This window comes from Lissotriton helveticus, chromosome 8, assembly GCF_964261635.1.
Source record: "Lissotriton helveticus chromosome 8, aLisHel1.1, whole genome shotgun sequence".
Taxonomy (NCBI): Eukaryota; Metazoa; Chordata; class Amphibia; order Caudata; family Salamandridae; genus Lissotriton; species Lissotriton helveticus.
Genome location: NC_136069.1, coordinates 243,763,315 through 243,791,006, shown reverse-complemented (window position 1 = coordinate 243,791,006; position 27,692 = coordinate 243,763,315). Strand labels below are relative to the sequence as shown.

The 27,692-nt window shown below is 41.9% G+C and overlaps 1 protein-coding gene across 1 annotated transcript in view; it reads right to left on the bottom strand.

The window, feature by feature from the left end:
• The window catches only part of CNTN5 (contactin 5), a 2,147,338-nt gene that overhangs the window by 1,153,699 nt on the left and 965,947 nt on the right, over nt 1-27,692 (bottom strand). The gene's annotated exons all lie outside the window — the stretch shown is intronic.

Below are 27,692 nucleotides of genomic sequence, written 5' to 3'. Positions count from 1 at the left end.
AATGCTGAAACTCGGCGTGGGGCGCCCCATTAGCCTGTGAGATGGCGTCAGTAGCGGACCGATGTGCGAATGGGGCCAAAGGCAGCGCAACAATATTTTCTGAAGAGAAGACACCACAAGGCGCTGAGATTCGGTTACCACCGAGGTGATGTCTAGCAAGTTGCCGCACTGGTGTGGCCATCCTACAATACTGCTCCGAATAACGGCGTGGGGTGCCCGAAGGGGGGGGGGGGAGGCGGCGTGAACGGGTCTTCCTAGGTGGAGGCTCGTCTGCTGTAGTGGGGCGCCCCTTTACCGTTTCAGTTGCCATTCAGCTGAGTTTCGGCTGCTCTTGATGCTACAGCGACAGGCGGCTGCAACAGGACTCTCAAAATGGCGGCCTGTTCTTTGGATTTGGGCCTGGTCCACTAAAATGGCCCTGGGACACCTTAGAACTCGGACGCTCGATTTTTTTTTCCTTTCCTCTACATGCAAAAAAAGGTAAATGCCCGGTACGTTACACGCTCCATCTGCCACGATGTACTCTCCAGAGGAACCGAAAAAAAATATAGTTATGGTAACTATACCATGCATCGTCATATGGAGAGGTGGCACCAATTAATTATAGTGCTGCATAAAAGAGAGATTTGGAGGAGAACCCCCGACCTGCCAGTACATTCATCAAAGAAGTGGCACTGACAGCATCAGAGGCAAGGGAAACGGTCCCAAATATTTAGAAGAACTTTGGAAAGATTAAAATGACATGTTTAGATTGTGGCAAATTAATTTCATGTGGACAGATGAGTGTTACTCTAATAAATACAGCATATGATCATCATAGTCGATGGTTGGTAGAGACATTTTGACTATATCCTGGACCTGCCCGTCCTCGCCCAAAATGGCGCCGGAATAAATGGGACTCGTAACTCCTTGTTGTGTACTGGTTGCAGAACCTTGAAATCACGAGATACGTATGCAGTTTTGAAGCACATGGCGGGCGGGGACGAGAATTGATTGAATATTTCGACATCCCTATTGATATTAAGTTCTGTGTTATTGATTACTGTACTATTGAAAGTTCGAATTAACGTCACCCATGGTACTTGCCCGCAAATGTATATCTAGATAATTTTATTGTAACTGGCCCTGTCGTATTTTAATTATAAAATGTACGTCCACCAATTCCGCAACTGTTAGACACCTTAGTTCTTGCAACCTAATGGCCCGCCCGTTACGTTCCTCTACAGTGTAAATGTCTACTCATCATATACGATTACAGTTTGCTCCGTGGCCGGCCCACGTGGTTATAGGCTCGTATTTGTATAATGAAATTTTCACAATAAAGGTTTTTAAAAGAAAACATGGTAGTAGTATATACATTGGTAAAGTTTTTAATAATAGTCACTGTGTTAGAATCATTAAAAGGCAAGTGAAATAAAGCAGACCAATTACATGAAGGGTAAAAGGTATAATACGCAGAAACGCAGTAAAGATAAATGGTCAAGGGCAGTTGTGTTTTCTACTCCTGCAACATAAAGTGATCGATAAGAATCTCATATTCAGGCGTATCGGCGACTAAGACAGCAGGTCGACCCTCTTTTGCTCAACGGCTCCGTCATGGGACGAAGAAACGCTCTTTTTCTCGAAAAAAGAATATATTTTACTTGCAGGACAGTTGTAAATTTTCCGGGAAAGTACATTAGCCTGGAACATTATAACATATATTTAAGAAAAAATAATGTTCGGAAGTAATAAAAAGCGTAATTTTTAGGTCATATGACCAAGCCTTTCATCATTAGAATAAGAAAAGTAAAATGAACCAATGAAAAGTTTTATTAACAAGTCACATGACTTGTTATGCTTACGTTACGTGCTGCGCGTCGCGCCCCGGATGACTTCCGGATGCGCTAACGCGGCGCGTCATATGACGCATTACGCGACAACGCAGGTCCAGAATATAGTCAAAATGTCTCCACCAACCAGCGGTCGGAACACAACCCCTTTCAGCAGGCTAAATAGTTCTGTTAAATGACAACAGAAGGGACAGGCAACAAGAACCATCAGTCAAAGAGGGGAGGGCTAGTTCTTCTCTACCGGGTTACATTGGGGCGCTACCGGAACTGATCGAATTGGTAGTCTACAGTGTTTCTGGATGTTTCAGACTGAAGCTGGGGTTAGCATGAGAGCACCACCATTTCGTAGCTCCGTCGTGGCCATTCCACAACCAATCATGGCAGCCGCTCTTTATCGTTATTTTGGGCGGGGTGGGTGGCGGAGCCGAGCTGTTTTGCAGCCATCATTGTGTGGAGTTCAGTTCATCTCACTAGTTTCGTATTTGTCATGAGGGGTTGTTCCTAATGTTTCTATTTTAGCGAGGTCAAAAAGAGATCCCATTAGTGGCCTACTGATTTTGCTCGATTCCTTTTGTTTTTTTACACGATTTTTCGTTATCTGCAAAGACTAAACAGAGTATTGCGACTCTGTGTTTGTTTGTAAATAGAGAATGAACCAAAGAGAACCAATTCTAAAACAGTAAATGCTTGGATAACAATCAATCAAATGGAGAGAGAAGCAGGCACGACGTATTACAACGGGGGCAAAGGCCTGCGTTAACTACCTTTCACTATCTGCAAAGAGAGAGTACTCCTAATAGAAATGAGGGGGGGGGCAGCATTCAAAGCAGATCAGTGTGCATAAACACGAAAATGTTTTTACTTACCACGTACTTGACATTCGACAGCTTATGATATTTGCTATTAAAAAACCATTGAAATTCACTGAAAAAACCATAGGTTATAGACCATATATAGTTAGGAATTAGCATTTACAAAACCTTGAAAATTCACTGAAAAAAACATAGGTTATAGACCATATATAGTTAGGAATTAGCATTTACAAAACCTTGAAAATTCACTGAAAAAACCATAGGTTATAGACCATATATCGTTAGGAATTAGCATTTAAAAAACCTTATTTTACCCACACAAAACCATTGAAATTCCATATATAGTTAGTTGCACTAACTATATATCGCGCACCCGCAATCCACTGCTGATGATGTCACATATTACATCATTCATGACATGGTCAGTGACATCACTGATGACATCTCAAATGACATCACTGATGACATCACTGATGACATCTCATTTGACATCAATGACCACATCACTGATGATATCATTCATGTGACAATACAATGCATCTCCTCACATTTTAATATAACCTCTGTTTCACCCAGTGTTAAATACAGAGTATAATTTTTGAAACCATTGACACACCAATACTAGTTACTACATACGTACTCACTGATTCCTACGTCTACACACACCTTCACTCATTCACCCATACAATCATTCATACATACAATCACTCATCTTTACAACACTATCATATGCACTCATACACCTATACAGACACTCACAGTCTGCCACTCATCCATGGAGTTACTCACTCACCTAGTCAGTCATGTAAAGAATCAATGACACTTCCATTTTCTTGTCTATACAGTTAAACATAGAGCACCTTACATTTTCAAACATATACTAACACATACTTACCTTCTTATACAATCATTGATACAAGTACACATTGATCTGCACAGAGTCAAACACCTCCCAGCCAGCCACACACACACTCAGTCTCCCATACAAATACTTGGGCAATCAATCAATAACCCATATAGTTACTCATACAGCTACTGATCAACACATGCAGCAGTTTACAGAACAACAGACATAATGATGCACAAATTAAGACAGTTTAGTCACTAACCCATGCACTCAGTGAGACACATTTAATCACTCACTCATACAGTTAGTCATGCACCTACTAAATCCTTCGTCCAGACACTTACACATCCAATCTTCAATATGTAAGACATATTTAAACTTTACAGAAACAAAAAATCACTGGATGTTGTTATCAGTCATGTCATCAGTGATGTCATTTGAGATGTCATCAGTGATGTCATCAGTGATGTCACTGACCATGTCATGAATGATGTAATATGTGACATCATCAGCAGTGGATTGCGGGTGCGCGATATATAGTTAGTGCAACTAACTATATATGGAATTTCAATGGTTTTGTGTGGGTAAAATAAGGTTTTTTAAATGCTAATTCCTAACGATATATGGTCTATAACCTATGGTTTTTTCAGTGAATTTTCAAGGTTTTGTAAATGCTAATTCCTAACTATATATGGTCTATAACCTATGGTTTTTTCAGTGAATTTTCAAGGTTTTGTAAATGCTAATTCCTAACTATATATGGTCTATAACCTATGGTTTTTTCAGTGAATATATATATATATTCCCATAAATGCGTTTAATTATTTTGAATTAGTTAATTAATTTAATTTGAACTTTCCTAAAATGAGTACCTTTTAATGACATCAAGGGCCCTCATAATGAGTACCTTTTAATGACATCACGGGCCCTCATTAAGATTTGGTTTAAACTTAAAGTATTTGGCTAGAACTATGCTTGGGTATAATGGAAATGATGCCAGCATTAATTCATGCAATTTCAGAAATTTTGTGTTATGTTTGCTATGTGGAATTCCCAAAATGTCACCATTGCACCACTTCATGTAATTACATCACGTCCACTATAAAAATTCAATTTGCCGTAAAAACGTTTGCAGCAAATTAACGGAAAGAACAGAATGTTCACAGTGCTTTTGGTTTTTGTCCTTTTTTTAATGTAAAATGTGTTCTCTTGTCAACATATTTATTGTTTAAATTTAGCCCTAAATGACAGATTTGTATTCCACATATTACACTTAATTTTGGCAAAATTGTACATATTTACTCCAATCCAAATTACGGGAATTTCGCTCAATCTAGGCAGAACCTGGAGTCTCCACATTGATTCATTGGGACAAATGCTCATAGAGAAATTTCCACCCTGAAAAAGGTCCAAACCTGCAAAAATATGCTCGGGGGAGATTTCATACAGAAATGCCCAGGATTGCTGAAACCATGAATTATTGGTTTGGTGTCATTAGCCAGTAAAACCAGTGGGAAAAGTAAGGGTGTCCTTCATGTAACTCTGACCAGGGCCGGACTAGGAACAGCAACTAGCCCTGGCAGATTGCTGCTCGACCGGCCCTGGGAGCGGGGAAGGGGTGGAGGGTGCTGTTAAGAAGCACCGCTCCCGCTTTAGCTATTGGGGGCCGATGTTCAGCACTGCTGCAAAACCGGCGCCCAGTGACAAAACTGGCCCCCATGGGCACAAAACCTGCCCCCACCCCTCCGTCTCACCAGGGAAATGCCCGGTGCCCGCTATGGCCAGTCAAGCCTTGGCTCGGACCCTTCTGTTCCAATGATGTGGTGCTTTTGTTTGGTAGGATTTTCTAAAGCGCCTCCCTGGTGTTGGTTTAATGTCTATGCTAATGGCAAGGGACTGCAATCCTTTCTACACCAATTCTAACCTGAAGACCATCATTTGATTACAAGATTCGTTGTTAACTCAAACAGTTCACAGTTCAAAAAGTGTCTCCAACACAAACCCGCTCAAGTGATGTTCTGATGCAGGCCTTCATTTTCCGAGATCAGATCGTTCTAGTCTCTGCAATATTTCTTTTATTTTTCTATATTGAGAAATAACACCTGTTTGAGTGTACTCTTCAGTTTTTTGCTTTCATTATACTGGATCTACTGACATATTCTGAATCAGAGAACTGGGAAACTGCTATAAAGTGCAAGTGTGTGTGTGTGCTCTGACCCTAAACCTTGTAACAGATTTGTTAAACCTAACTGGCTTGTTTAACTTTTTGGATAAGTCGCAACACAGTGAAACTGCGGAAATTGCAGCAGGGATATAAGAGCTAGCTGTTACCAGTCAGTCTTAACAATCTTTATTCTGTGGATAAAAACCACATAAGCAGAAAAGCAAAGACATACAAAGCAATAACATCATGTTTAAAATGCCATGGATGATTCAATATACCATATAAAATAAATTTTCATTAAAACATGCTTAGATAAATGCAAACAATACCACAATAAATATACAAAAAGGTATAATTTGATCGCGTTTCACTGATAATTATTCCAAGTCCCCTACACACTTTTAACACCAGAATGATATGCAGTTACTTCCCTACCATTCATCTCAGTCTAACAGCCGCAGACTTGAATTTGTAAACTATCAAACAGGTGTATTGAGATGATAGTCGCTGCAGATGTTGCACAGTAGGCTGAAGTAACCTAACATTTGGGCTCTCAAGAATGGCAGTAAACACTTTCCCTGTAAATAACATATAACTTGCAAAAGGAAAAGTAATGAAGTGTATTCTAGGCAGAGCTTGAGTCACAAGGACATGACCTGATCTCGAATTCATGAAAAGCTTTCCTGGATACTAGACCAGGAAGTGCACTATATATTAACTCCGAACCATATCCAGGGCCACTGGAATTATGTGGCAGGAAAGGACCAAATTATGTTGAGTAAATTATGCAGCTAGAAAAGGCATATTAAGTGGAACATTTTGTCACCGTATTACTTCATTGTATTGTCATTTCTGCACTTATTAACACTGTCTGGGCATTTATAGCACCATATTAGTACCAATTTACCACCGAAATATAGCAATAAGCAACAGAAAGGTGACCAGTCTAACATTGCAGAGGACCTTTTACTGAGAGGCAACACATGTTGCTGTATTTTTGGTAACTTTTGAACAGTTTGCGCAAGAAACAATTTTCTTTTAAATGCAGATTATGTGGCAGATGATGGAATATGTGGAAAATGCAGCAAATCTATAATTATGGGGAAATCACTGTGGCCGCACAATCACATAATTGCAGTGGCCCTGACAATATCAAATACAGTCACTGTGAGTGCTGTTAAAAAACATAGATAGGGTTCCATCTGGGCCGTACTCACCGGTGGGATATAGGTGGACACTCTTTGCTTCCCAACTCCCTGGTTTGCCTTCACTGGAGGCAATAGGCCAGGAAATCCATATTTAGTGGTCATGTAGAGAAAGATATAATAGCAAGTGGACTATAAAAAAACATCAGATCTCCCTAGCAAGGCAAACTGGTCTTCCACATATCTCAACCATGATACACAGTAAGAATAATCAAAACTTAGACACATTTTATAATTGTTTGGTTTAAGGCTGTTTCATCTTTTGCCCCCAGCTTAAGTGGTGCCAGATTCATTCAGTCTTCTAGGTTCCATGTGACAAATAAATGAGGGCAGGGATTTAGGGACAGGAAAAAGTCTTCGTCCCATATACTCTGACATCCTGTATCTGTGCTTACCCCATATAACTGCACTTACTCCATATGTAACTCGTGCAACTGCTATTGCTCACTGTATACTTCCTTTGTATACTGTGGCTATGCTTTCACCCCATATGAAACTCATGCAACTGCTACTGTTCACCATATACTACGTGCATGCTATGGCTATGTATTTGTGCTTACTACATGTGAATATATTTACCCCATATGTAAATCTTGTAACTTTTAGTTTGCCATCTGTGTAAAGCACTCTGATAACCTTTGGGTCAAATTTGCGCTACACAAAGCTCTATAAATTTAATAAATGTCTTCTTCAAACGTTTTCCTTCGCCTGAAGGGGGGCAGTGTCACAATAACCCTACACCCCAGCGCAATGGACCATACCGAGCAATATAGCACTTTCTAATGACATCCATTGGCTTGCACCCAACTATCCCAGCAAACCGGAATAGGGTCTCTGTTGTTTGAATAAACTGGGTATTCCTGACTTTAAATAGGTCAGACCAGGAACTTTTATGATCTAAAGAGATGCTCAGATAATTAAAAGATGTGACTAAGGCAAGTATTTGTTTATTATTATGGAGCGCTCCGGTTTTCGAGACAGTGCGCCCTAAAATCATGGTGTGAAATTTAGAAATATTTATCTGCAGGCCCGGTTGGCTCATGTAGAAGACAAATCTATTTAACAAGAGTAGTAAGCCCACCCCAGTTCTGGACATCTTGGACACAATCATCAGCATACAGCAGAACAGGGAGTTCTCTCAAGCCCAACCTGAGAGTGTCTGCCACATCTAGATTTAACGAGGTCCCCAGATCATTATAATTATATATATATATATATATATATATATATATATATATATATATATATATATATATATATATATATATATATATATATATATATATAAATCAAATCACACACAGGTTGCCCCAAAGAAAGGATCCTCAAACAATTTGCATTTTTCCTTTTATTTCAGACTCCTTCTGCTTGGTAAAAAGGCAGCGTGCACACCGCTTCAATTATTTCCTGCACTCCACCAGACGCTTTTCAAGAACTCATGTTCCCTTTTTCAATGGTTCCGTGCTGAAATGACAAGTTTGTTCAGTTCCTTTGCACTAAAAAATATATAGTCATTAGGTCCCGCCCTGTGTGGGCGTAGCTCCTGGCATCTTGGGACCTGTAGTGCAAAGTAGTTAACCTCTAGTGAGTGAGTCGAACTTTCACATTTGATGCTGTTAAAACCCCAGTGGGTTGAATGGATGACACGATACAACATTTTACCTTGCTTTCTGTTAGAGTCTCGGAATATTGCATCCATTTCGCGCTTTCTCCTCTTCGGAGTAGCGCTGGTCCGCTTTTCAAGCGGCGGGATCCTCTCGCGGCTGAGCAGGCCGCTAAACATCAAATCACACACCGGTTGCCCCAAAGAAAGGATCCTCAAGCAATTTGCATTTTTCCTTTTATTTCAGACTCCTTCTGCTTGGTAAAAAGGCAGCGTGCACACCGCTTCAATTATTTCCTGCACTCCACCAGACGCGTTTCAAGAACTCATGTTCCCTTTTTCAATGGTTCCGTGCTGCAAAGACAAGTTCGTTCAGTTCCTTTGCACAAAAAATATATAGTCATTAGGTCCCGCCCTGTGTGAGCGTAGCTCTTGGCATCTTGGGACCTGTAGTGCAAAGTAGTTAACCTCTAGTGAGTGAGCCGAACTTTCACATTTGATGCTGTTAAAACCCCAGTGGGTTGAATGGATGACACGATACAGTGCGGTGTGCACGCTGCCTTTTTACCAAGCAGAAGGAGTTTGAAATAAAAGGAAAAATGCAAATTGCTTGAGGATCCTTTCTTTGGGGCAACCTGTGTGTGATTTGATATACATATATATATATATATATATATATATATATATATATATATAATAGGAACAGGGCAGTACACACCCTTGACGTATGTCTTGCTTCATTTTGATTGGGTCTGTACATTGCCCAGAAGGCCCTTACCTAATGTGGCCCATCACATCCTAGTGCATTGGTGCCAAAAAATGAACCAAAGCTTCCTCCAATCCCATGCCAATAATTATGCACTAGAGCATACCTCTATCCACCCTATCAAAGGTAGAAGGAAGGTCCATGAAGGCTAACAAGAGTCAGCCCTTCTTCGCATGTGTATATTTACTAAACGGTCCAACAAGATCCTTCCCAGAAACTTTCTTGTGGAATCAAGCTAGAAAATAGGGTGAATAACAATATAGTTCTGATCTGTCGCCCTTTTTAAAGATGGGACTGATAATAGAATTGGACCAGGATTTCAGTGTACCAATGGCACTTCAAGGCACATTCATGATAATTGAACCCCAAAGATTGATATTATTCCTAAATAGGTTCATTGTTACTCCATCCGGTCTGGGAGCCTTATTCATCGTACTCTGCTTAATTGCAACTCTGACCTTCTCTATGGCAAGGGGTGGCAAGCCCAAATAGGCAACTTGAAAATCCACCCTTGCAATGCCCTGATCACTATCGGGATCAGCATGGTTGTCATACAACCTGGGGAAGTGCTCAACCCATTTATTGGGAGATATAGTTGAGTCCAGGGGAGTGTTATGACTGTCACTGAAATAAGGAGCTTTGACTGTCTTACAAAATAGAGAGGTATCATTTTTTTCTGCTGGCCACATTCAAGTTGCCTATAGTGCCATCTACATACCCTTACCTCCTCTCTATCTCTAGGTACCTGATTCAAAGTGGTAATAAATACTTTGTGAGAAGAGAAACATTCATTGTCAAACCATCTTTTGGACCTGTCTTGCATAGCCTTTACATCTGTTACCAAGAGACCTTTGATGGTATGGCAAATCCCAATGAAAGTTCCCAAAATTTGTGAGGGATCCAGCTTCTCGGCCAAACAGTCTGACTGCTGTTTCCTATTTTTCTCAATAAGGTCTTCGAGCAAGTGCTGTATTTCAGCATGGCCCATTCTGGAAGGAGTCCCTTGTTTTTTTAGTTAAAACAACAAGAACGATAGCAGCTTGACAGTGGTGCTCTACCTTTTCCAGTTCCAAGGCAATTACTAGAGGATTATTGCCACTGAAGTCATTCTGTAATATCCGAAAGTTAGGGACCTTATGCTTGTGATGCATTGTAAGAGCAATACAATCAATAAGACTACCCTGTTCTCTGTACATATAGGTAACATGGCCATATGATGGTATCGAAATGAGATCAATGACAAGGGCAAGCAAATACTTTGTCAAGATAGAATTAAAAACATCCCTAAAAAAAGTGTGCTCAAAGTGCATTACCTGCAATTAAAGTCACCCCCAATATCACAGTGTAATCCTTGTCTGGGTTGTTAGGAATCTTCTAAGGAACTGTCTAAGTGAAAGAGTTTTCTGTTCATACTGGTCACATGATCATTCCCTCAGTCTTGCACTGTAACATGATGATTTGAAAGTATGACGAGTCAAGGTACATTTTGTTGTGTTCCAGGCATGTGTAGTAGATCTAAATGTAAGCAATCCGGCACTAAGGTAACCCCGCCCCCGCCGGTATGGAGGGCTGAAGTGTGAATGAAAACATAACTATCAATATGGGATCATATCACATAAAAATATTTAACTACGGCAAGCCAGTTACATGTCACACGTGGACAGCTGTATTGCTTTATACGAGTGGCGCTACAAGTTCGAGCAACGCTACAGCAAGTACATGACATAGATAAGCATTTTAACTTGAATAAAAGTCTACTTCAGACATTGACTAAGTCACTTATAAGTAGTACTTTCAAAACTGAGAAACCGAGTTGCAGAATAGCAAACAGTAAGACATGCTTAATATTTAGACCGGCAGGTCCATGCAGTGAAAAAGTAAAAACACACTACTTTGTTCCATGCACAATGGGAAGTAGTGTCTTTCCTATGGTAAACACCACTAAATATTCTCTTTTCTCAATTGTTCCATAAATCAAGCAAAGAAACACATTTGCAAACTGCTATGTATATCAAGAATGTCATGTATGTGCTTAACATTTTTTTTGTTAAACATATTGCAATGATGCCTTTATAAAAAGTAGTTTTCTCTGCCAGACAGCCTCTGCATTAATTAATTCAGTTCGGCTGGGTTCTCTTCCTGATATTTTCAAATGTTAACTCTTTCATGAAGAATGGAAAGCCCTTCCTGCAAAAAGAAAATAGACCTTGGGCCTTCTGAGAGAAAGGGAGGGAAGAGTAATTACTGGCTAAATATATTGGCATACAGAATAGGAACAACTAAGTACATGGAAAAGATCCATTCTGGAGCAGCATGTTTGTTATACAGTGCTATCGTATACATGTGAAGGAGCTCTGCTCTCAGCCAACCTTACTCTTTTTTTTTAATATTTCCCTTATTTAAATAGTACAGCACCTATGAAAATTTGTGAGCGCCACATACACTGACCTAAGGGTCTTTCTATTTTGAAAGACCCTTAGTGTAAGGCTTCCTGTAACAGTTCCTTAGTAAACAACAGGGAGTGCTAAAAAAGTAGGCTAGTTTAGTCAATGAAATTTTCTTAGGATAGGACCGTGGTGTCACCAATCACTCAATAACATGCCCTATAAGACAATCAGTCCACCACTAGCTCATCTGAAGAAGACACCAAAGGAAGAAGTAGTGGATGCCTACATGATATCTTTAGCCTGCATGGAGAATGACTGAGGGAAAGAGTACTCTTCTCCTTGTACCCTTGCCATGGAAAGTACTTCCAAGGGTCAGCTCCTTTGGGCTTTCTACAGCCTGAAGAGAAAGGCTCCTCTGTGGAAGAAGTGGCTGGCCTGCCTGAAATGGACTGTAGTGAACCTTCCTCAAGCCATTTCTGAAGTGTGTAGTTGCTCTTGGCTCCAACTGCAGTCCTGTGGCCTGTTCATAGACACCTCTTACAGCAGTTTAGGAGCTGTAAGAGTGCCCAGGACTATGCTTTACAGCATCTAAAAAAGAAAAAAAGTAAGAAAAATGATAAAGAAGCACCTCACAAATACAATTCAGCTTGGAACTTCTTGTTGCGTATATCAAGGGGGGATGAAATCAAGTATTGAGCCTTATAGAGCCCTTGTCTGCTACAGCAGCCCTCCTTTCACCACTGGAGGATTTTAAATTTCAAAAAAGCCCCAAGGCAAAGTTTGAAACTGGTGCATGGTGAGACAGTTGCCACACCAGTAAAATACATGCAAAGGCTATATTTTTTTAATTTGTTCTTTTCGGAGCTACTGATCAAGGCTTCAGCAGGTCTTAAAGAACAAATATCTAAGTTCCAATGGCCCTCATAGACTATTGCATCCTGCCTGGCTCCACTCTAAGATTTGGCTACGGGTCTGATGCATATTCACAAACCGGTACAAAAGGGGTGGTGATGGACGGAGCATCTGAACCAATCAAACACTCACACCCAGTCAAAAGATCTGGGTTTGATCCATCACCGTTCTTTAGCCCACTCTGCCACCCCAGTTCCGACATGCCTATAGGTAAATCAGTCTGACCCTGTGCCTCATGGGAACAGCCCAGCCGAACTGCCAAACCATGCCTTCCCTGGACCGGAAACAAGCTTCCGAGGACCGGTTTCTGACATTCGAGCCGTCTTCAGCCCGGCTTGCTTGAATCCAGTGGCAAAGTGAGCAAGGGACTCACGTCTGAGCATACCCTGCCACATTTATGGCGGCCAAAGCGGTACAAAAGGGGGTGGTGATGGACGGAGCATCTGAACCAATCAAACACTCATACCCAGTCAAAAGATCTGGGTTTGATCCATCACCGTTCTTTAGCCCACTCTGCCACCCCAGTTCAGACATGGCTATATGCAAATCAGTCTGACCCTGTGCCTCATGGGAACAGTCCAGCCCGAACTGCCAAGCCATGCCTTCCCTGAACCGGAAACAGGTTCAGACTGATTTGCATATGTCTGAACTGGGGTGGCAGAGTGGGCTAAAGAACGATGATGGATTAAACCCAGATCTTTTGACTGGGTGTGAGTGTTTGATTGGTTCAGATGCTCCGTCCATCACCACCCCCTTTTGTACTGCTTTTGGCCTCCATAAGTGTGGCAGGGTATGCTCAGACGTGAGTCCCTTGCTCACTTTGCCACTGGATTCAAGCAAGCCGGGCTGAAGACGGCTGTAATGCCAGAAACCGGTCCTCGGAAGCTTGTTTCCGGTCCAGGGAAGGCATGGCTTGGCAGTTTGGGCTGGACTATTCCCATGAGGCACAGGTTCAGACTGATTTGCATATGGCCATGTCTGAACTGGGGTGGCAGAGTGGGCTAAAGAACTGTGATGGATTAAACCCAGATCTTCTGACTGGGTGTGAGTGTTTGATTGGTTCAGATGCTCCGTCCATCACCACCCCCTTTTGTACCGCATATTCACAAACCAGCACATGCAAACAGTTTATTTACTGGTTTGCAAATGAGACCTACATAAATGAGACCTATGCAAAAAGATTGAATTGTAATTCACAATCAGACTTTACCAATGAATTGAGTTTGTAATAAATATTTAAAAAAGTTAAAGAATGAACTTCGTATCTGGGTCCTAGGTTTAGATAACTTTATTTTCTTTTAATAATGTATCCCAATACTTTCCTATGGACCAGCTGAATTGGCTTTAGTGAAAATAGCTTTGGGACCTAGTCACTGTAAGAACATGTTTTACATTAAATATTTTGATGCCCTACTTTTAAATACCATGTACCCTGCCTTATTAGGAATTAAGGAGGGTTTTGTCCTGTCAAGTTGGGTTATTTTGACATGTCTAATCTGCAGTTCAAACCTGCAGTTCCAGGTAGCTGGTGGCTGGCCAAGCGGCCGGCAGTCATGTTTTACAGTATCACTTAAGTGGTGGCGCACTATGTGTTGCAGTCCAATAGCGACTTTTTAATTATAGGTCCTGGGTACATTTTGACCACATAAGAGGGACTTATAGTAAAGCTAAATGTGCCAATTGGGAGTATAGCCAATTTCAACATGTGCTAAGGGTAATACAACATGCACTGGTTCTGGTTGGCAGGGTCACAGAGCAGAGTAAAAAAAAACAGCAGCATCAGTCGAACAAAATCGGGGTGATCGTGCAAAATCATAGCCATTCACTCTCATTTTTAAAATCACATGAACCCGGTTATGCCTATTTAATTACAAGCAGGCAATTTACTTCACTTGCTTTATCTTCGACATGGGCTCAATCAAAGTAATGTAAAACATGCAAGTAAAACGATTTCCAACCTTTTTTTTCCACAGTCCTAGCTTTGCATATCCTACAGGGTTTCACCTGGCAGTCTCGCACTGTATTCTACCCTCCTACCACTTACAATATTTTAATGCTAATCCTAAAACACAGCATCAGAGCGAGAATCATATTTTGTACTTATGGAACCATTTTCAGACAGGAATACAAAAGTCTTTTTTGAAATGCTTCTCATGAGGCAGCTCTCCCAGACTTCACCCTTCATACGCCCTTTAACTGGGATTTCCAATCACTAGGTGATAAACACTTTATTATGATGAAAGCCTTTTGCCATAATGCGCCCCTCAAAGCTACCATTCTGTATTTGGGAGAGTGCAGTAAATCTCGATGTGGGTTTAAATTTCATTTGATGACTAGGTTGTTCTGCAAAACCTTGGCAATGATTTCCACGAGGACTGCGTTTGTATATTGCAGAGCACATTGAGTCTATTGCCATACCTTTACTGGAATAAAATGAAGCTAAAGAAGTTTGCAATTGTACTGTTGATTTTTTGAGGTCGAGATGAGGACATTCATTTTTGGAAACTTTTTTGGGTCTGGAAGAAACAAAACAATGCACTACGAGTACACTACGAATCTAATAGCCTGATTCTTCGAGTCTCTATTACTGTGCAATTACTCAAACCATAACAAATGTTTTAGATTTCCATCGAATTATTTTGTATATCTAATATCTTTTGTAAGAAGAAAAATACTGAATTATTAATATCTGGCTATGCTATAGCTAGCTGCACACAGTAAAAATAGCCACAAAGAATCAACTAAATGAATCGTCCAATTTATTGATACACTGATTGACCGAGATGACATCTGCCCACTTTGGTTCCGGAAGCGTCCTTATAAAACCATTCATTATAGGATAACTATCTATCTATCTATCTATCTATCTATCTATCTATCTATCTATCTATCTATCTATCTATCTTTCCACTGAAACCCCTGACTTGCACAGTAATATCCTCAAGTATGTAATTTCAGAAGCTAATTTGAGATAATATGTAATGAGTGATGTAATATGCAAGATCATAAGCAGTGCATGTCATAGTCATGAGTTATATTTACTTGAAATAACTATAACGGGTAAATATCAGCGTTGTTTTGGTTTAAAACGTTAACTTTACCCTGACATTTTCACCTATTTATGACATCACTTTAACCTTTGTTTTTTCAATGAATTCCCAGGGTTTTGTTAGCCTAAAAGAATATTTTATTACCATTCATAACTATGCCAACCCCATACCGAATACAGCCGAAGGAACAGCCCTGCACCCAACCCCCTGTGGACAGCCACCCCCTACTGTACATGGCCTTTGGGGGGGAGAGGGGTTGGCTGCAGTGCCTGGCCTTCCCCAATCCCCTTGGGTGGTTTCCCCCCACCACTGCACACAGCCTTCGCCTGTGCATGCCATGGGTTAGCCACAAGGTCAACTGCCTGTATGCAGCCAACCCACAACAGACACTCATTCCTCCCCCTTTTATAAAAAAAATGTCAATGCCTCTGGGGTCTTGTGGAAGGCTACGTGGTTCTTGCACTCTCCCATGCAGCAGAGGAGTCTACTGGCTCCCACAAAAGTCTCAGGGATTTTTTTGTTTTTCCCCTTAAGGTCCAGGAGCAAGTACCCATGTCCTAAAATGGCAGCAGCAACAATTTTCCTCATGTTATGGCCAGTCAATCACAGAGTGAGTCCCCGAGGGACTCACAGGAGCCTCTTACAGGAGCGAGACAACAGATGGAAATAAAATACCCTCTTAGCCAGATTGCTCTATTATTTGAAGAAGCTATACATACTGTTAAACCGGTCATCCTTAGGGTGGTCTTTCCCCCAGCTTTTTGCCTTTTGCCTCCTGTCTTTGCTGCTTCTTTTTTATGGCCTTAGGACTGGGAGCACTTTACCACTGCTAACTAGTGCATGTGCTTCTCCCCTAAACATGATGACATTGGTATATACCAGATTGGCATAATTGTTGTACTGGTAAGTCACTTGTAAAGTGGTGCACCATATTACCCCGGGCCTGTGCTTCAAATGCAACTAGTGGGCTGCAGCACAGATTGTGCTACCAACATAAGTAGCCTTTCAACGCCTGTCTCAGGCCTGCCACTACTGTTCCTGTGTGTGCAGTTTACTGCTACTTTGACTTCCCATTTAAAACGACTTGTTTTTTAAACTCCCCTTGTATTACATATAAGTCACCCCTAAAGTAGGCGCTAAGCAGCTCTAAGATCAGGGTGCTATGTAAGTAAAAAGTAGGACATGCACCTTTATGTTTTGCATGTCTTGGTAGTAACAAACAGCCTATTTCATTTTTACTACTGTGAGGCCTACCCCTCTCATAGGCCAGCTTTTGGAATTCTTTAAAACACGTTTAAGATGTAATCCCTGCTCAGAGAGGAGTAGCTTTTTCATGTTTGATATGCTTGAAATGGTAATCATAAATCTTACTTACTGGTGAAGTTGTATTTAATATTACCGTGTAAGAAATGCTACTTTTAGTAAGTGGACATTTCTCTGTACTTCTAGTCTTTGTGCCTGAAAGTCTGTCTCCAATACATGTCTGGTCTGGGTGACAGCTACACTTTGTACATTCTCTTTAGACAGCCACAAACATAAGAAGGTGAGACTCATCTGCATCCTGAGCACTCATCTGTATTCTGATGGGTCTTACTGAGATGGGAAGGAATAGGAGGGGCTGCCACTCACACTTCAATAGGTAGTGTCAGGTCCATACACAAAGTACTGCTCTACCCTCAGGGCTAGCCTAGCAAACAATACTAGATTGAAAGGGATCTTTGTGCACTTCAGAGAGTTCCTTTGATGTCACATCCAACATCAAAGGTCCTTTTGAGTACTGCACTCACCCCCTTGAAATCAGACAATTCTGGATCTTGAATAGAACCTCTGTCGGAAGGATTGCTGTGCAGCTTAAAGGACTCAACTGGACTGATTTTCTGGGAGGACTGCTTTTCTGGTTGTTGCCCTGCTGCCTGTTGCTCCACAACTCTACAGGAAGGGCTCTGCTTTCCCTAGAAATGATCGCCAAGGGCTTGCTTCTGTTTTCTGATTTCTCAGGGATACAAATGACTTCCTGCGATTCTGCTGTTGCTGCTGGACTGTGCCTTCTGTGAGTCTTACCCTTGCCTGAGATAACCTCTCCAGGTTCTGGGCCTCAGAAGTAGGTTCTGCAGCTGCTTTCATTGACAACAGATGCATTACATCGACTCTTTGAGAAATTTCACTGCATCGTCCTTCGATGAAGAGGCGGCTGGTGGACAGCGGTTCCACAGCCTGCGTGGCCCGATGACAACGCAGTGCCTTCACTTCAGCGAATTTGGATAAGGACGATACTGTAACCCGATTGGATGGAAAAGATTGTCACATCAAGTCCTCAATGTCGACACTTTGCTTCATCCTAGATACTTTAGCAGAAGGCCCTGTGTTGGTCCTCTAGGTTGCTTGCCCTCCATCGCAGTCGGCCTGAACGTTGGATTTGCACTGGTCCCTCGCAACCTCAAGTAAACTTTTGACAGCTAGTGACTTCTAAGCACTTTTTTAGATGTAATATTTAAAAAGTCATATCTCAACTTATACAGATTTTTGTTGTTTTGGTCTTATTTTGCTCAGATAAATATGATCTATTTTTCTAAATCTGTGTGGACTCTTTTTGTGGTGTATTCATTTTGTTACTGTGTGAGTGTGTTGCACAAATGCTTTACACATTGCCTTTGTAGCTAGGTCTAACTGCTCTGATCCAAACTATCAGATGGTAAACCCAGTTATCTTATGGTGTATCTAGCTTACTTTGACTAGAGTGGTGGTTCCTACCCAGCCTGGGGCATACCTCAGTCAAATAGGAATCCCTGTTTTAACACATACACTTACATTAGGACAAGTTTTAAAAAAAACTACAGAATGAAAAAATAATCTCAGTTGCTGCTCTGGCATGTTATCGCTCAGAGTGGCCTGCTATTACCATCAAGAAAATACTTAACATATTTACCTCATAGTACTAAAATTGTAGGAATGGTACAGAAGATCCCTGAGAAATGTTTCATAGTAGTAGGCTGTAATAAGACCTTAATAACAGTGTATTTCAGCATGAGTAGTTGATGGCACTGCTAGCAGGGCTCCTATCAGAGCAGCCGGTGTGCCAAAGAGACATGTTTTGCTCTGTACACACACGAGGAATGCCTTGGAGAGTCAGGGCAAGAATCTTAAGAAAAATCTCAAACTGTGGGAAATTATTGTCGCTTATACCATCAGGTTATTTATGAACCTTCGCCCTTGTTGTTGAATGGAGAACACATGGTTCCTACTGTTGATGGTATCTGTGCAGCATCACAATTATTTTCCTTCTATACCACTATGTACAAGTGCAGAAAACAAACAGGCAGACATGTATCAGCAACACTTTCCACTAAGTGTTAATTCTTGGTGTAATTATTACTTGTAGGAAGCTGGCTTCATATTAACTATACCAAAGAGAAGTATAGTGTGCACAGAGTCCAGTGAATCCCCATAGCAGAGGATAAAGTAGATAATAACTTACTTTCAATTTAGTGGTAGCTGGGCTGAAGCAGTAGGCTTATCAAAGGGTAGTGTAAATGCATTTGGTGTACATGCTCGTAGAAGGCAGGAACACACACTCAGTGACTAACTCCAGGCCAATGTTTGTAAAAATATAAATTTTGTGTCAAAAAAAGATACTTTGGATTCAGGATAACATTTAGTACAACACAGTGAGAGACCAATGCAATCCTATGGGAGGAAAGATAGGTGAGTAAATTACAGGTAAATAAAGGGTTTTCAGATTCATTCTCCTGGGATTTTGGTCAGCACTGGATGAGGATCGTACGAAGGTGGTTCTGCACCACCAGCAGCACTGGGGCGGCCAGGTGCAGTGGTCACTGGGTCCAATTTTATCCTATAGAGGCTGGAGGCACTTCAAAGAGGCACTGGTTGCAGGTAAGTACCTGGGGTTTAGGGACAAAGGCTCTAAGGGTTGAGGTCAGCATTGAAGGAGCCACCAAATAGCACTGATACTGCACCACCAGCGTTACAGGGGTGGCCAGGTGCAGACTACAAAGAAGGCATCAGGTCCCCTGTAGAAATCAAAGGAGATCCTCGGTTGGAGTAAACAACTGCAGGCTTGGTTCAGAAAACTAGTTGAAGGAACCGTTGGCTGGGCACGCCAACGCCTGGGGGCTGAGTGTGAAGGGATGTCTTTAGGCATTGGATTTCTCTCAAGGGATACGGTCACAGTTAGGGGGACCCTTCAGTATGAGACTTCATTTTCCAGCTAGTAAAAAACTAGATATTGAATGTGGTCCTCAATGAACTCTTATAAATACAACTACTTGTCCTGGTGCACTTTTGTCAGTTATTGAATTAATGGATAAGGGGTTTCCCATTTCCAAGGAAAAGTGGTATCTAAATTATCCTCATTGCCATACAGGTTGGGCAAAAAACTGGTTTTGCCGAGGGGCATCTCTAAGATGCTCTCTGAGTGGAATTTATATTAAATCCAACACTGGCATCAGTGCGGGTTTATTATCCTGAGAAGTTTGGCACCCTTCAGTAAAGCCATCATGGAGCTGTGGAGTTTGTGGTGACAAACTCCCAGCCAATGTACTCAAAATGACTTCACTGCACTTACAATGTCTGTAAATGGCACTGACACTGTAGGGGCATATTGATCATGCAGCTATGCCCTCACCTGTGGTGTGGTGCATCCTGCCTTAGGGCTGTGAGGTTCCTTAGAGGGATTACTTATCCATGCCACAGGATTTGTTGGTGGGCATGGCACACAGTGATTTGTGCCATGTCGACACTTCAGTTTGCTCTGCACCAAAACAGGCTGCCTGCAATTGCAGTGTGTGGGTGTTAATGTGAGGGGTCTCTGAGGGTGGCATAATACATGCTTCATCAATCAGGGACCGTCTCTGGTCAAACAGCCTTTTGTACCAGTGGTACCTTTTACAAGGAACTTACATGTGGCCCAGAGGTGCTCCAATTGTGGAAACAAAGGTACAGTTTTAGGAAAGAACACATACCCTGGGAACATGATTGGCAGGGACCCAGGGCCCACTCAGTCAAGTTAGCATCAGTTATCAGGCAGGAGATACCATGCAAAAAGGGGCACTTTCCTACATTACTTATGTCTCCTCTAAATCTATGAAGGACCAATTCAGTACAAAAGTTTATTTTGAACTTTTACTTGACCCAATTTTATTGTAATACCTCACCATTGTAAAAATGTGGGATTGTATTCATTATCATCTTTTGTAGCTTATAGTCACCTTAAAGTTTCATTAAAGTGTTGATGCGTCAATAATTGTTTAATGTGCTAATTAAAATCATCATTTAAATGTGATATTAACAGATTCTGGATGTGTGACTCAGAATGTGTGAGTGAGAAACTAGACGTTTGGTGGTAGGAAAAGTGGGCTGATAACAGATCTTCTAACCCAAGGGAGTTGAAACTGAATCCGACAGAGATTAGACAGGAATGACTTTTCATCACAGACAACTGGTTTCAAAATCCAAGCGCCAAGATCCAAAAAGGAAGTGAGTCAATAAAGTAAATATTGTTGTCAACCATAACTGAAGGCAAAGACTATAATTTTCTGTGTGAAACATTTCAAGGACTTTTGGAGAGGGAAGGTGCTAGAGAGAGGGTTATAGTGAAAACCTAGCAAAACGAGAAATGAAAAGTGTTTATGGAGGCACCATTACTAGAATATTATACGTACTATGAAGATTAGATAGCTGATTCAGGTGTATGGTACCGGTACTACAGGTCAATCTAGCTATTCACCACTCTAACATTCTTTATGGATTTGTGAGGAACTGTACCACATAGTTATGCCAAACACCACAAAGTTCCACTAAATACAAAATAACAATAGCATAGATCTGTATTCTCTGTGAATCTGTATGTTAATCTTTAGATTTACAATTACACTTCCTATGTCCAGATGAACCTCCACAAGCCCATGGCTTGGAAAGCTAAAGCATAGGTTACAGCGGGAGGTGACATGCCTACCTCATGGAATGGGGCGAAGCTCATTCCTATACATAAGAAAGGCCCAAAGTCTGACCCAGCTAACTACAGCCAAATTAGCCACATTGACTTCAGTCAAAAAAAAATTGGAAGCTAGTTTTAGATCAGTTGCTCACGAGGATCAATTATTTTTTTTAACACAATTCAACACAATTTGAACTAAAATTAGTATGGTCGACCAAGTATGTCAGTTTCAATTTACAAGGTGGACAAAGGGTGTCTTAAAAAGAGGTAACCTCTATGTCACTTTTGTTGGCCTCAAGGCAGCAGGGCTAAGTTATGGTGTTCACTTGGAGATCTACAACTTCCAGGTCCACTACTCGACCTATTTATTCAGCTCCATTAGGAAAGCTTAGCACAAGTCAGATGGGGTACAAATGGGGAAAATAATGATTCCTTTAGGGTTGAAAAAGGAGTCAGGCAAGGATGCACATTTGCACCCACATTGTTTCTGCTGTTTACAAATGGTTCTTGGGGGAATAAAAATACCTGTCTCACTGTTCGCGGATGACACTTTATTAGTATCAATAAAACCGCAAAGGCCTAGAGACCCTTTTGAGTAAGTTTAACATATTCTCTTTAGACCCCGGCTTGGTATTTAATGCAAGTAAGACAAAGTTTATGGCTATCTAGATATAAAGAGGGTTTAGCACTACTGTTGGAAAGGGAGTAGTTTGAGAAAGTGCTAGATTTTGATTATATCGATATTCACCTATCTAGTGCAAATACCAGGGGTACGTAGGTTACCTAAATGACCCTTATACTAAAGCACAGTGTGGTAGCACATAACGCCTTGTACCACCCAATTTCTCCCCCTTGAGATTTGGAGGGCAAAGCTGTATCAGCCGCAATATATGGGCAGAACCCTGGGGCTAATGCATTAAAAGCCTTGGAGGTGGCGGAGAGTACATTTTTAGGAGCATCTCGTAAATTGCCCCAAGCTCACCATTAATTTTCTAAACAAGACCTAGGTATCCGGTCTATTGTCCCCTTAGTGCACCTGAAACCTATTCTATACTGGCTACGGGATTGGCCTACCCCTGAGCTTGCAATATTCACGGTGGGTCTAAGAGATGTTCTAAATAGATCCCGGGTAGGAGTGTTACAGCCTTGGTTGGATTATGTAAAACACTCTTTATAGTCTATGAACCTACACAAGCACTGGTTAGCTATTTCATTTACCACAATAAGAAAATTGAAGTCCATCTACTGGGAGCTTGCGGAGGCCAAATTATCTAAACAGGTAGGCTTGGGTCAAATTGGCCAATTGTTTCCTAGGGTTAAAGCCACCCTCATATTTTGAAAACTATATGAATTATATCAATTCGCCATTCCTTAAAAGCTTTTTATATAAGGTTCAGGTTAGGTACACTACCTCTTGCTACCTTTACTGCAAATTGGAACGGATACCAATGAGGTAGTGCAATATGTCCTATCTGTAGAGTTGCTGATGAAACTGAGGACCAGCTCCTCTGTTTTTGCCCAAGTTATCACTAGCTGCGTAGGCACTGGATTATTCCTTTATGCAGTCTTCTAGGTGTTGGGTAATACAGGGTGGTGTTAAGAATATGTATATATGTATCCGGTTAATGTCTTCTTCGTTGTCCTCGTCTAGCTTTCATGCAAATCCTTCCACTATTGTACATTATGGTTTTACAGATTTTAGAATCTGTGTTTTTATTATCATAATGCATGCTGGAGCACTTGCACTTTATTTAATTCGGCAGTACTGTGTGACTGGCTAGGGCATGGGCTAGGGCATGTAAGCTCAGCTGAATTGTTGAATGTGTAGCACCACTGATATATATTGGATACAATCTAACAATTTAAGAGTCAAATACTGTATGAACATGCCTAGCAAGGTATCCCATTGGAGTATTTCCTCTCCAAAGTTTTATTTTTTATTTGGTCTGCGATTTTATACAAATTTAAATAACACTATAGTATCATTTGCGTAAATTGTTCATTTAGGCATGGCGGACCATATTAGGATTTTGTCTATGGTTGGCGATTGTATATCTTTCTTTGTGCTCTTAGACCATTAGTGTAGAATTCCATGAAAATGTTATGTGTGGTAATTGCACAATTATAGTAAGATATTGTGATGTATGTTTTAAATAGTTTTACTTTTCTGGCCCTTGGCCAAAATATAGTGAATTGTTGTGGAATTGGGCACTAGATTTTTATGCATTTGTTCTCATGAATGCTTGTTTATTGTACAGATGTACCCTTACCCAGCACATTAAGATCAAGATTCAAACGCACTGGAGTATGTAAATTAGTGCTCCAGTAGTACTTTTTTATGCACTACAAAATGCAATTTACAAACCTTTAGCTTGAAATGTCCATCTCCGTCTTCTTTATTGCGTCTGTGCGGAGATCAACGCCCAGGTTGTGGTGATCTCTCTGCACGGAATTAAAGTATTAAAACTAAAGTTAAAAGGTTATGTGTGGGATTAGATTCTTTACTGGCTGTGTGAGCAATAATGGTATATTCATTGCTTTTCACTGACAGAATATTTCTCTTTTGATATGTTTCATTTTTGCGTGTAATAAAATACCTTCCAATTTTCTTTCTGTTCTCATCCCTTTTGACACAGAGCTCATTCGATACTTGTTATATACTAAGGTCCCTTGTAGTTGAAGGTCAGTGCAACGTTTTCCTCCTGCTCATATTGCAACAGACTATCTAGCAATGCTAGGATCTCCTCAACAGTTGCATCCGGTAACAACATTTTTGCATTTCCAGGAGTCCATTCCACAATAAATTGCTTTATGCATGTATCTTATTTTCCACTGCTCCAAGCAAGACTAGAAGATGGTCTTTGATGGTGTTTCATTTTTAATAAATAAAAGCGACACCAATCAATCAATCAGGGGCTTGTATAGCATGGCTACTCTCCAGTGGGGGTCTCAAGTCGCAGTGGGTGGGGGGGCTGCTGGTTGCACTCGGTGGAGGATCATTAAAAGAGCCAAGTCATGAGGTCCTTCCTGAATTGCGTCAGCGAAGCGGATTGCCTGAGGTGGGGGAGCAGGGTACTCCAGGTCTTGAAGGCGTGGTAGGAGAACAAACCTCCTCTGGTTCTGGTCTTGTGGATCCTGAGACGGAGGCTAAGATGAGTTGGGTTAAGCAGAGTTGTTTGGCAAGTACTTGGAATGCGAGGATGTGGTTCAGGTATGCTGGCCCTTCATCGTGTAGACCTTTGTAGGTGTGAGTGAGTAGCTGCTTGAAAGTGATTCTCTTGTTGACTGGGAGCCACTGGAGTTGTTAGGGGTGTTGCGTGATTTGGCTGCGACCGGGGATGTCGAGGACCAGTCTGACTTCAGCATTTTTAACATATTGTAGCTTCTTGAGCTGTTTCTGGATGACGCCGGCGTTGAGTGCATTGCAGTAGTAGAGTCTGCTGGTGATGAAGTGCGTGGGTGACCATCTTTCTGGATTCTATGGGGATCATCTGAATTTCTTATGAAGCAGATGGAGCATGTGGAAGCAGGCTGAGGAATTGGCGGTTCATTGTGAATGATGAGTCCAGTAGGATGCCGAGGTTGTGTGCGTGGTCTGTCAGGGTGAGGGGGGGATCCCAGAGCGGCTGGCCACCAGGATTTGTCCCAGGCTGAAGTGCTGGGTCCCAGGATTAGTACGTCGGTCTTTTCTGAGTTGAGTTTGAGGCAGTTATATTTCATCCAGGTGTTAGGTTTGTTTTCCCATCCTTGCAACACACTCGTTTCATGCTATATTAGGTTAGCAGTCTGTGGCTAAATAGATGCCATTTGTATTCACGTTATGCAACCCACTGAGTTATCCCCGTAATGTGCAGCCTTTAGCGATTGTGACTCCATTCTGTATTTCGTGTTCCCTATTAGGCTGCTTAGACTGTGCTTGGACTAGGCCTTATGGCTCTTATTGCTTGCCTCAGCAGAACACTGTATTGTGTTATTATTTTCTCTTCTGTTCAAGGCTGTTTCTCGACTTGTTAATAAATAGGCTATTCTGCCCTCGCATACCTATCAGGGTGTGTAGTTTCTACTCCCACGTTAGAAGGCGCCGAGGCTCGGTACGTAACCTTGAATTGTCGATAACGTCCATCTGGCAGGTTGTAGCTCATCCCTCTGTACCCTCTTTGTTCATGTTCGCCCAGACCGATATTTTTCCATTGAGGTGTGGTTGGAGGCTTCTCGGGAGGAATGATTGCTCACTGTAGACTTTGGGGGGCCAGTCCCTCGACAGACATCTTAGGGTGAAGGTCAGGATGAACTCCTCTACAGAGTATTGCTAATAAAATGTATACTTGTATTCTCTACTATCTGATCAACTCTTCAATCTTGGGAAGGCATAGCAGGTGGTTGTAAGAAACCCGGGTGGCCCCTAAGGGCCACTTCCTTCACAGGTAGCAACAGCCTTCATTCCACTGTGGAAGATGGTTCTGGCGGTTGTGAGTTCGTTGGTGAGGGAGAGGATCCGCTGGGTGTTGTCAGCGTAGGAGATGAGGTTGAGTCCATGTCTTCTAGCGATGGCTGCCTGGGGGGCCACGTATGCATTGAAGACAGTAGGCTCAGGGAGGAACCATATGGCACTCTGCAGCTGATCTATGTGGGTTCTGAGAGGAACGGTTGTAGTCTAACTCGCTGGAGAGTCCAGCCAGTAAGGAAGGAGTGGATCCAGTGAAGTGCCTTGTTGCAGATGCCGTCCTCGTGGAGTCTCTCTATTTGGGTGTGTTGGGAGACGGTGTTGAAGGCAGCCGAGCGGTCTAGTAGGATGAGGGTTGCGGTCTCACCCCGGTTGAGGAGGGATCAGATGTCGTCGGTGGTTGGGAGGAGTGCGGTCTCCGTGCTGTGGTTACTACGGCGGTATAAAAGGGGATGGTGATGGACGGAGCATCTGAACCAATCAAACACTCACACCCAGTCAAAAGATCTGGGTTTAATCCATCACTGTTCTTTAGCCCACTCTGCCACCCAGTTCAGACATGGCCATATGCAAATCAGTCTGACCCTGTGCCTCATGGGAACAGTCCAGCCCGAACTGCCAAGCCATGCCTTCCCTGGACCGGAAACAAGCTACCTAGGACCGGTTTCTGGCATTTCAGCTGTCTTCAGCCCGGCTTGCTTGAATCCAGTGGCAAAGTAAGCAAGGGACTCACGTCTGAGCATACCCTGCCAACAGTAATCTCAACATGCAAAAACATATCAGTAGTGCTACAAGGGGAGCCAACTTCCAGATAAACACACTGAGGAAACTGAAACCCTTCCTACCACACAATGACTTCAAGCAGGCAGTACAAGCTCTAGTTATACCCAGAGTGGAATACGGATATGTCTCTCTCTGTGGTCTACCCAAGGCATCAACTGCACCTCTGAGAGCTTCAATCAACGCTGCAGCAAGACTTATAACTGGATCTAAACGTAGCTACCCCATCTCCCAAACCTTCAATCCCTGAACTGGCTACCCCTAGAGGCGAGAATTCAGCTGAAAATTGTGTGCATGACGCACAGAGCCATGCATCAAAAAACACCCAGTTACCTGGCACAGACATTGACGATATCGGGTGTGTCCAGACCCTCAAGAAATGCGGAAAAACTACTACTGAAACTACAAAAATTCCATAAGAAAAAAACTTATAACCGATCCTTTTCGGGGATGGCACCTAGAATTTGGAACGCCTTACCCCTAGAAACCAGACTCAACCCGCCCACTACCTCTTTTAAAAAGGAAGTTAAAGCCATCCACATGGCCAAATACACATGAGTAGGGTTTGCTGAAACCCGGATACGAGATGCATACACGCTCCCAACCACAAGACAATTCTCGATGTTAAATCTAGCTATGTTGTTTTTACTACATGCTTTATTCACTTGTGTGGATTGGCTCTTATTTGATGTATAAAGTAACATTTATTGTTTGTATAGCGCTCTGATATCCGCCAGGATCTTGTTCGTGCTCTATAAAACGTTCAGATAATAATAAATAATAAAGCGGTACAAAAGGGGGTGGTGATGGACGGAGCATCTGAACCAATCAAACACTCACACCCAGTCAAAAGATCTCGGTTTAATCCATCACCGTTCTTTAGCCCACTCTGCCACCCCAGTTCAGACATGGCCATATGCAAATCAGTCTGACCCTG